We start from the raw sequence: 11,958 nt of genomic DNA on the forward strand, positions 1-11,958 counted from the left end.
TTGAACTTAGACCCCCAGCTTACATCATGTACGAAGGTAAAATCCAAATGGATTAAAGACCTCGATATCCGACCCCAAACCATAAGATATATAGAACAACACATAGGCAAAACTCTCCAGGACATTGAGACTTCAGGCATCTTCAAGGAGGAAACTGCACTCTCCAAGCAAGTGAAAACAGAGATTAACAGATGGGAATATATTAAGTTGAGAAGCTTCTGCACCTCAAAGGAAAGAGTGCCCAGGATACAAGAGCCACCCACTGAGTGGGAGAGTCTATTCACCCAATACCCATCAGACAAGGGGCTAATCTCCAAAATATACAAGGCACTGACAGAAATTTACAAGAAAAAAACATCTAATCCCATCAAAAAATGGGGAGAAGAAATGAACAGACACGTTGACAAAGAAGAAATACAAATGGCCAAAAGACACATGAAGAAATGCTCCACATCACTAATCATCAGAGAGATGCAAATCAAAACAACAATGAGATACCACCTCACACCACAGAGAATGGCACACATCACAAAGAATGAGAACAAACAGTGCTGGCGGGGATGTGGAGAGAAAGGAACCCTTATCCACTGCTGGTGGGAATGCCGTCTAGTTCAACCTTTATGGAAAGCAATATGGAGATTCCTCCAAAAACTGGAAATCGAGCTCCCATACGATCCAGCTATACCACTCCTAGGAATATACCCTAGGAACACAAAAATACAATACAAAAATCCCTTCCTCACACCTATATTCATTGCAGCACTATTTACCATAGCAAGACTCTGGAAACAAGCAAGATGCCCTTCAACAGACGAATGGCTAAAGAAACTGTGGTACATATACACAATGGAATATTATGCAGCTGTCAGGAGGGATGAAGTCATGAAATTTTCCTATACATGGATGTACACAGAATCTATTATGCTGAGTGAAATAAGTCAGAGAGAGAGAGAAAAACGCAGAATGGTCTCACTCATCTATGGGTTTTAAGAAAAATGAAAGACATTCTTGCAATAATAAATTTCAGACACAAAAGAGAAAAGAGCTGGAAGGTACAGCTCACCTCAGGAAGCTCACCACAAAGAGTGATGAGTTTAGTTAGAGAAATAACTACATTTTGAACTGTCCTAATATTGAGAATGTATGAGGGAAATGTAGAGCCTGTTTAGAGTACAGGCGGGGGTTGGGTGGGGAGGAGGGAGATTTGGGACTTGGGTGATGGGAATGTTGCACTGGTGATGGGTGGTGTTCCTTTTATGACTGAAACCCAAACACAATCATGTATGTAATCAAGGTGTTTAAATAAAAAAATAAAATAAAATCATGAAAGGAAAAAAAAAAGTAAGTTCAAGCACAGTAGTTGTCAATATTTACTGGGGAGAAGTGTTCAAAAACAAATGGGAGAGGAACAACACAAAACCTCGACTATCCATGATACCATAAGGAAACCAGCAACAATGGAAACAATGGTTTAGTGAACAGGTATGTAATAAGCCCTTTACTACAAATGCCTATAATAATGTCTTATGGAGCTCATATACATAAACTGGTGAAGAATATGATTGGAACCCAAAGACTTCAGCGGCAGCATTTCTTAACAATATGTTTTAGTGCCTTAATCTTACTGGGTATAAAATAACCTCTCAGCTTCTCTGTCCACAGAAATTCTTGGATATAAAGAGTGGATACCCTAATTTGACACCTCCTACTCAGTTATACTATATACCATATTCAGTTTGCATTATAAAAATGTCTTGATAAAACACCCAAATATACCTTTTTTCTCTGGTTTATGTCCTCTATTATAACCTGAAATATATGACCATTCAGACCACTGAATAAGTCAACTGTGAACCACATTCTTATGTTACTGTTACAGTACCTAATCATCAAATACATTTTGGCAAATTAACATTTCCTTTCTCTCTCTATTTGTCTTTCTCTTTTCCTTACTTCTTTCCTTCTCCCCTTTCTTCTTCTTTCCCTTCTTCTTCATTATCAATTCAATCTATGTCAAATAAACCCACACTTTTAGTCTCTCTTTAGGAAAGAAAATTCAATACATAAGATGCAGCAGACAATACTACATAGGGTAGTCACCTAATAGGTAGACCTCGCTACCACATTGCTAATACTCGAGGCACGAAAACTATGTGTAATCTAAAATGCTCCAGCCATTATCTAACCCTAAAACTTTCATTTAATAAGGCTCAATTCCATCACTGATAAAAAATGCCTAGAGACTAGGAGAACATCCCAACTATGATGCACTGGCCCAATCTCTTTTATTTGACTTAATGTTCTTTTTTAATTTTTTTACTATATTTAACCATTTTTCTTTTATCCTCTTATCTTTTGTTTTCCTTTTCTCTCTTTCATAAGCTATACCTAAGATAATTATTTAACTTAGTTCAACCAGTCCTTAAGAGCTCAGACCCATTCTATTAGTGTCAGACCTCTAACAACAATTTAAGATAGGTCACTAATGTATGTCTTTATGTGAGCATGAGTACATAGACAGAGGACTCCTCTCTGAGTGCCAAACTTAAATTGTAAACAATCCATGCCTATAGTGTTTAGCCCCTCCTATGTACTATCCCTCCTCCCCACCTTCAGAAATTCTACTACTCCTTCACCCCCAATCCCAATCCAATATTCTTCCTTATTAATGGTCTTTACCCTAAGTTCTTAACTAATTACATATCAAGACAGAGCTCCTGCCTCAATAGGCCATCACCCAGCTCCCAATAAAAAGGACACCCTCTCAGCCCCATATCTTATCCTCTGGAAAGAAACTACATCCAATACTTCTGCTGACTCCTGCTCTGTGGAACCTCCTTATCACCCCTCCCCCATATGTGGACTGTTGCTTGATACCGTATTCAGCTCCAAAAGACCCCCAGTGCAAGAACTATATCCAAGCCCTTTCTGCAGCAAATCATTTCTCAAACTCAACTAGACCAGGGTGTGCGATGAAAATGTACCTTTGGATTCCACCCCCACAAGAATATCTCAAAAGACAATGGGGAAGCCTATATTTCCTTTGTATGTTTAATACCTCTATAATACTAACTTTTAACCTGTTTATCCCCAAATGTAAGGTAGTCTCCTACATCACCTTTTTTCTTTAATTACTTTTAAAATTTATTTTATGTGTGTATATATGTACATATATATGTGTGTATATATGTACATATATATATATATGTGTGTGTATATATGTACATATATATGTGTGTATATATGTACATATATAAATATTGTCTTGTTTTTGTTTTTATCTCTTCCTTAACTTCACCTGTTTTGGTTCTGCTTGGTACAAATACCTACAAGAAAAAGTCTTGCCTGGGATAGAAGCTCATATCAAAACCAGGGCACATGGGGCCAGAGAGATAGATATGGAAGTAAAGTGTTTGCCTTTCATGCAGGTCATTGGTTTGAATCCTGGCATCCCATATGGTCCCCCGAGCTAGGAGTGATTTCTGAGCATGGAGCCAGGAGTAACCCTGAGCGCTGCCGGGTGTGATTCAAAAAACGAAAACAAAAACAAAACCAGGGCACAGAGGTAATGGAGCCAGACACTCTCACCCCCAAATGCAACAGCAATATAATATGGCACCATTTCTTTCTGCAAAGGCATACTAAATAAGTATAAATATTATGTATATAAAAAGATTTATCTACTAGAGATAAGAACTCATACATTTTACATAGAGGGCACCTCCCACCTTAAACATATGTCATGTGGACCCAACTTAGACAGCAACTTTCCAACCCCAGTCCCCAGATCTTAGACACAGATCTCCACAATACCTCCAGGAACCAAACTCCCTCTGGGACATTCTTTTTTATTATTAATATCTTTATTTAAACACCTTGATTACAAATACAATTGTATTTGGGTTTCAGTCATATAAAGAACACCCACTTTTATTAGTGCACCATTCTCATCATCAATGTCCCAAATCTCCCTTCTTAATAAGGCTCTGACACCAACATGTACCAGTTTTAATATGACATCCTGACAATGGGGAAATGGCAACAACTTGATCAAAGAGCAAGTTGTCTTATCTCATCACCTATCGATAAGATGAAATCAGAAGAGATGTCATCCTTTGGTCTGTGAAAAACCATGATCTCTGACTACAGAAGACTGACTGTGACAATCGTGACTGGGCAGAACTTATCCTGGGACCAATAAGAAAGACCATAGCCTAGGCTTTGGACTACAATCTGTACAAGAACCAAGATCTCTAATTCCAGAGGTCTGACTGAGACAACTGCAACGGAGCAGAACTTCTGGAAGCATAATGAAAGACTCTATCCTAGGCTTCATCCTAGGATCGATGCAAACACCAAAACCACCAATTACAGCAGACTAATTAAAACAACAGTGTTGGAACAGAACTTCTAGAACCATAAAGAAAGACTCGATCCTAGGCTCCATCCTATGACCTGTGCAAATACCAAGATCACTAGTTACAGAGGCCTGATTTTATCATCCACGACTGAGTGCAAGTTTCCAGACAGCACAAAAGGACCTAGGGGAGAGTGAAAGCGTGTATGGAGCCTGTAGTGATTCCCATGACAGTATACTTTAAGCACATAGAAACCCTGACTATTGCTTGGTTGTTGTCTGTATTGTGGTGGTGCTTTTCAGGTGTTTTTTTTTTTTTTTTGTCATTGTAGTTTTTGTTTTATTTTCTTGTTTGTATGTTCATTTCTTTCTTAATTTTTTGTGATGTTTTTCTTCCTTTTTTTTCTTTCTTCTCTTAAATTGATAATTATAACCCTCAAGTTGGACCCCTCACAAATTTTTTTTGTTTTTTTCTTTTTGGGTTTTGTTTGTTTGGGGGGTTGATTTTTGTTTTTGTTTTTCTTTTTCTTCAACCAAAACCACATAATTTAAATAATCTTTTTCTGCCTCATAAATTTAAGGGGAAATGAATGGTACCAAGACCAAACAGTTGTATAAAGATTGAGTAGAAATAAAAAAAATTATCAGTCTTAAACACCAAATCCAAAGCCAACGACAACAGAATTGATACCCATTCTACAACAAGCTAGACACAGAGGGGACCACTTATACTGGCACCCCAGGGGGGCACTGGAGGGGGACATGGGATGCATGCTGGGAACAGAACTGAAGGGAGGACAACATTGGTGTTGGAAATGTTCTAAGTTGAATGCTGCTATATACCTAAAATATTACTGTGAAAGATTTGTAATCCACTTTGGTCACAATAAAAATTATTAATAAAATATATATCAAACACTCTAAAACATATATGTAATAATAAAATTCCATGAATATCTAAAGCAATCATCGGAAAAAGAAGATGAGAAGTATAATTTTCCCTAACTTCAAAGTATACTATAAAGCAGTATTCATTAAAACAGCATGGTACTGGAATAATGAGGGATCCTCAGATCAATGAAATAATAATAAAGTAATAAAGTAAATTCTACTGTGCTTAAAAAAAAGTATTAAGCAAGATGGATGCTTACCTTCATTTGTCTAGATACATCTCCAAAGTGTGACCCACTCTGATACTCACCATCTTTCCTGGCCATCTAGACAATGCTTCCACATTCTGGACTCCTTCCAGCACTGCTGTGGTACAAGAGTAGGATGTTTCCTTGAGAAGTTTTATGCAAAAAATTTATATAACAGTAACCCCATATTTACCATGATGGATTTTAAACAGAAGGTACATTTTTATCTGCCTAGATTGTATTTGGGCAATAAATTATTTCTGTATAATAGTTCTGATCTAAAGAAGAAAATCCTGAGAGGAGTCCCACACACAAGCTTCGGAATTTGTTCTCTGCCCTACCTGCTGATCCCAACTGTGGGATGGATTAATTCATACCCATTAACTCCAACCTAAAAGTCAGAAACAGGGTGGCGAACAAGTTAGACACAAAGAGCTAAAATTTTAAACTGTGAGAGTAAGAAAGCCACACCACGCAGTGACCTGCCAAAACAGACAAACACACAAAAGCATATAATATATTAAATTAATATATTAAACACATATTGCATTTTGCAATTTTAAGTGAGGGTAAAAATCCTGTTCACCACCCCTGGTCAGGAAGCATAAGTGGCACTTTGTCCATATCATTCTGCTCTTAGACAATAATATAGCAATCATCGTTATCTTAGAACTGTGCTTTTGAGTTGTGCGATACTCTCAAGCCTATCTTCAAGAAAGCAGCCTTGCCAGCTTCTGGAATAATATGACATGCTTTTGTATTGTTAGGAAAATGACAACTTAAGATACAAAAGCCAATCACAGAATGAAAGAAGCTATTTACTCAATACCCATCAGATAAGGGGTTAATATCTAAGATATACAAGGTACTGACATAATTCAACAAGAAAAAATCTAACCCCGTCAAAAATGGGGAGAAGAAATGAACAATTTCTCAAAGAAGAAATACAAATGGCCAAAAGGCACATGAAAAAAATGCTCCACATCACTAATCATCAGGGAGATGCAAATCCAAACACCAATGAGGTACCATCTCACACCACAGAAACTCGTACACATCACAAACAACAAGAACAATCAGTGCTGGAAGAGATGTGGGAGAAAGGAATTTTCATTCTCTGTTGGTGGGAATGTCATCTAGTACAGTCCTTACAGAAAACAACATGAATATTTCTCCAAAAAAATGAAAATTGAGCTCCCATTTGATCCAGCTATACCACTCCTAGGGATATAACCTAGAAACATAAAAATCCAATACAAAAATCCCTTCCTCACACCTATAATCATCACAGCCCTTTTTACAATAGCCAGACTCTGGAAACAACCAAGATGATCTTCAACAGATGAATGGCTAAAGAAACTGTGGTACATATACACAATGGAATACTATGCAGCCATCAGGAGAGAAGTCATGAAATTTTTCTATACATGGATGTACATAGAATCTATTCTGCGGTGTAAAATTAGTCAGAGGGAGAGAGAGGCACAGAATAGTCTCACTCATCTATGGGTTTTAATAATTCCCAGTGATGAAAGCTGGAAGGACCTACTCAAGATATGAAGCTCACCACAAAGAGTGATGAGAGCAGTTAGATAAATAACCATGGTGAGAACTATCATAACAATGTCAGTGAGTGAGGAAATTAGAAAACCTGTATCTAATACATGAGTGGGGTGAGGGAGGGAAGAGATGGAGGCACTGGTGATGGGAAGGTTGAACTGTGAAGGGAGGTGTTCTTGTGATGACTGAAACCAACTACAATTATATTTGTAATTGCAATGTATAAATAAATTATTTACTTAAAAAATAAAAATGTTAAAATACTGAAAAAATAAAATAAAGCACTGAGTCCTAACCTGAAAAAAAGAATAAAGAAAGAAAAGTGGCAACTAAGATTGACAGATTAAATTCCCTGTGCCAGAGACTCACAGGTAACAATGAGATGCAGATTATGTATGTACACTGGAAACTCTATTCATTTTCTATAGCCCAGGGCACTAAAAATCACAGCATTTTGTCTAGGCTTGGGGAGAGGAGGATGAGGGAAAGAGAATGGAGTTGGAAATATGATCAACAGACCAATATAATTAAGACGCTTCAAATAATTCGTCGTATAATGTCATTGCTGTGAGATAAAATATGCCTAGAGGTCTAAGTCAGAAAAAATGTGGATAGTGTGTGGATTTTAATTTTTAAGTATCTGATAGTGTATCATTCACAATAATAACTCCCCAGGACTTGTTTTTCTTATTTTTTTATTTTTTATTATGGTAAAAGTGAATTACAAATCTTTCACAGTAATATTTAAGGCACACAGTGACAATGAATGGGGGGCATTCCACATTCAGTGTTGTCCTACCTCCATCCCTATTCCCAGCATGCATCCCATATCTCCCTCCTTTACCCCCCATAATGCTAGTGGAACTATTCCCCACTTGTACAACTTGTTGTAGATTGGATATCGATTTTGTTGTCATTGACTTTGGATTTGGTATTCAAGTCTGATCATTTTTTATTTCCACCAAATAAACATATGGCTGTCAGGTCTTGGTACCATGGGGATGTTGGGGGAGGAAGGCAAAGAAAAAAGAGAAAACTAGGAGAAGTCCATCTAGGTGTTTTAAATATTCATTTAGAAGGAAAGGAAAAAGAAGAAAAAGGTAACAAAACAACTCAAAAACAAAAAATAAGGGAGTAAAAACAAAACAAAAAATAAATAAAAAATAAATCAAAACCGTCAGCTACAGCACAATCAAAAACAAAAACAACAACAATAACCAAAAAAATGACCAGCAACTTCTTAAAAAAGGTTGTGTTTCTTCTCCCCCCCCCCCTTTTTTTTTGCATAGGCACGGTAAATATTGGGGAAATTAGAACGGGAATTCCCTTGGCCTAAGAGATACATGGTTTCTCTGCCCTTGAAGCATGCTGCCATGGGAACAACAACAGGCTGCATACTCACTCATTCACAACACCCCAAGGTCTTTTATTCATGCTGGGAAACTTTCCACTCAGATGTGGGTGATGATATCCTGCCTCTGTAGCTGAAGCTCTTGTTATTTGTGTAAAAGGCTAGGAGAGAGTTTTTTTTTATGGTTCTAGGAGTTCTGTTCCATTACTGTTTTTGTGATCAGTGTTCTATAATTAGTGGTCTTGGTTTTTGTTCAGATCCTAGGACAGAGCCTAGGATATAGTCTTTCAGCATGGTTCCAGAATATCTGCTCTGTTGCAGTAGTCAAAGTCAGACCTCTGGAATTGGGGATCTTGTTTTTTGTACAAAGTCTAGGCCGAGGCCTAGGCTAGGAACTTCCTCATTGGTTCCTCGATAGGTTCTGTCAAAGTTAATCTTCTGTAAATAGTAATTTTGGTTTTTGCTTAGGGCAAAGGATGACATGTCTTCCAATTGTATCATACTGCTAGGTGGTGAGATAGGGGAGCCCTCTCTTAGCTCAAGTTGTTACCATTTCCTCATGTCAGGATGTCATGTTAAAACTGGTACAAGTTGGTGCTGGGATGGCATTCAGAGTTTCCCTGGGAGGAGTTTGGTTCCTGTTGCTGTTGCTGGAACCTGTGTCAGTTCCACTTCTGGGATCTGGGGCTCTGGATTGGATGGTCACTGTCCAAATGCATGAAGTCTAAGTTGGGTCCACATGACACAAGCTCAGAGTGGGAGGTGACCCTGCATTATAAAAGTATTTCTAATAGATAAGAGCTTGTTTCTGTGTATAAGACTTCCCTTTATTTAGAGTGCCTATGCAAACGGTATGGTGACATATTATATTGCTGGTGGATTTGGAAGTAAGAATGATAGTCTGCACCATCTCTGTGCCTTGTTTTTGACCTGAGCTTTTATACAAGGCAAGACTTTCTTGTAGGTTTTCATACCAAGCAAAACCAAAACAGGTGAGGTTGGAGAGAGAAAGAGAGAAAAAAATGATAGATAGATAGATAGATAGATAGATAGATAGATAGATAGATAGATAGATAGATAGATAGATAGATAGATAGATAGATAGATAGATAGAAGAAATAAATAAAAATACATTTAAAAGAGGCATTAAAGAAAAATGTTGTTCATGAGGCTAACTTACTTTTGGGACTGAACAGAATAGGAGGTATTATTATAGAGGTATTAAACACATAAGGGAAATATAGGCTTCCTGATTGAGTCTTTTGAGATATTCTTGTTGGGGGGGTGGAGTCCAGGGACACACATTGTGTCTTATTGAGTTTGGAAAATTATTTGTAGACATGAGGGAAATCCCAGGACTTGTTTTTCTGTTCATACCCAACCATGATCAGGGCTTACTCTTGGCTCTGTGTTGGGGCTTATCTCTGGCAGTGGTCAGGAAACCAGAAGCAGTACTGGGACTCAAATAAGGAATAGCCACATGTTAATCAAGTGTCTTAACCCCTGTGATTTCTCTAGCCCATAACTTATTCCAACTAGAGTTCTTTTGCTCTCTGCCCATAACTGCCCCGATTCCCTGCACACACATACACACCCCATCTGACTCCCCTACCCTGTTTTCAGGAATTCATCATACTTAAGTGCACAGAACCATGAACCTGAGTGTGGTACATTCATATCTATCCATATGGTTACCACAGCAGGATTTACCTTGTTCCATTAACTGATGTTACGCAACGATATTCCATCATGTATGAATTTCCTGTGTCTTCTCTCTCCTTTCATTATGGATATACCCTTGGATCATTGCCTTATTCTGGCTCTTGTGAACAAATTCACAGTAACCAGGGAAGGGTAGGTACTCATTTGAGCCTCTTTTTTGTGTTTCCTTTGAATAAATGTCCACCCAAATAGTTTGTAGTCTCAAGTTTGTAGTCTCCTGCCTGCTGTGTGAAGCTGCTCCTACAGCTTTCTAGAATGTCTGCACACATTCCCACTCAAGGATCCACCCTCACTCTTCTCATCCATTCTCTTCTTGATGAGAGCAAGTCCAGCACTTTGGGGTCTCATAGTAACTTAGAGTGGCATTTCCATAATAATAAATGGTGATAAGCATCTTTCCATGTGCCTATGGGCCATCTGTATGTCTTCATTGGGAAAATGTTCATTTAGTTTCTCTGCCCATTTTTTTAATCAGATTGTTTGTTGTTGTTTTTACCAGGAGGGATTTTGAAAGCTTTAGCTGCTGATCCCATTCCCAGCATTTCAGATTTAGTATATGTGAATGAGGACTGAGAATATGTGTTTCTAACATGTGCCCATGTGCTGTTGCTTCTGGTTTAGGAACACACTCCAAGCAACATTTGTTTTTTCAGGGTCTTAGTGATGCAGTTTCCAGGAAGAACTGCTTTCAGAAGGTGCATTTCCTCTAGTGCAAGTTTCTTATTTCCCAAGACATGCCTTCCTTGATGAGATGAGCCATGGGAAGAGACATTTGAAAAGTACCCAAAGGAATGGTTCTGATACACCAAGGGGTGAGCTCAGATCTTTCTCCAAAATGCTAGAGTTCACATCTCTGCACATTGTTAATCGAACCATGAGAGTGTTCAGGAAGATGTGGGCTTTCCATGAGGTCTCCATCTCGAGACTGCACCTGCTGCATTGAACAGAGTTCAGCACACATGGGCACACCTAATATCAGTGCAAAATACTTATGCTTTTAGTCTCCTGCACCTGCCTAGTTGCTTCCCTGCTAATTCCATCTGTTCCTACCCTAGTGCTCACCAGATGGATCATTGCCTATACAAGTATCTATGTGCCCATCTAGAATCATGAACTGACTGTAAATATTTCTGATATAAGCAAGCAACTTATGCTCATAAAAGAATATTTTTGAAATATAAAAAAGTAGAATCAAGATAAATGATACCACAAAAAACCAAAATTACCAATAATCTTACCATTCATATTCAAATGCAAGTATCATAATCTCATTGAAGTTGCTTAATTGCATTTTTATCTAAAATAGTTAAATACAAATATGTCAGGTGCATTGATAACTTGTATTTCTTCTAGAGGTAGCCTCTTAACTGCCCTCCACTTGTTTTTCTATTAGAATGTAGATAAATTTATCTTAATTTACACCTTTTTAATTGATTAGGGATTCTGGTTCTTTAACTTTCACATTTTTTAAAACTTTTTCCCAGCTTACTTATAGGTTGCCAATACTTGCCATGTTGAATGACAAAAATAGTGGTGCCATATGGTTCAACACAATTTGTAGCTTTTAATTTTGCGAGGCTTGTGATGTTCACAAATCTTAACTTCTCACATAGTGAAGTTTTCCTGTGTGATTTTTCCCAGTGTTTAATAATTAGTCTTCACCAGCCAACGATCATTTAATATGCATTTATTTTTGTTCTTGTATTATATAATTTTATAGCTAATAAAATAAATCCATCTAGTGAACACTAGACATTTTTATAAAAATGTGCTTTTTTTTTCTTCTTAGCTTTTATTGAATATCCTGTATCTTTTCATCCTTTTCGTTA

The sequence above is a fragment of the Suncus etruscus genome, chromosome 7 (genome assembly GCF_024139225.1).
Source record: "Suncus etruscus isolate mSunEtr1 chromosome 7, mSunEtr1.pri.cur, whole genome shotgun sequence".
In the NCBI taxonomy this organism is placed as follows: domain Eukaryota; kingdom Metazoa; phylum Chordata; class Mammalia; order Eulipotyphla; family Soricidae; genus Suncus; species Suncus etruscus.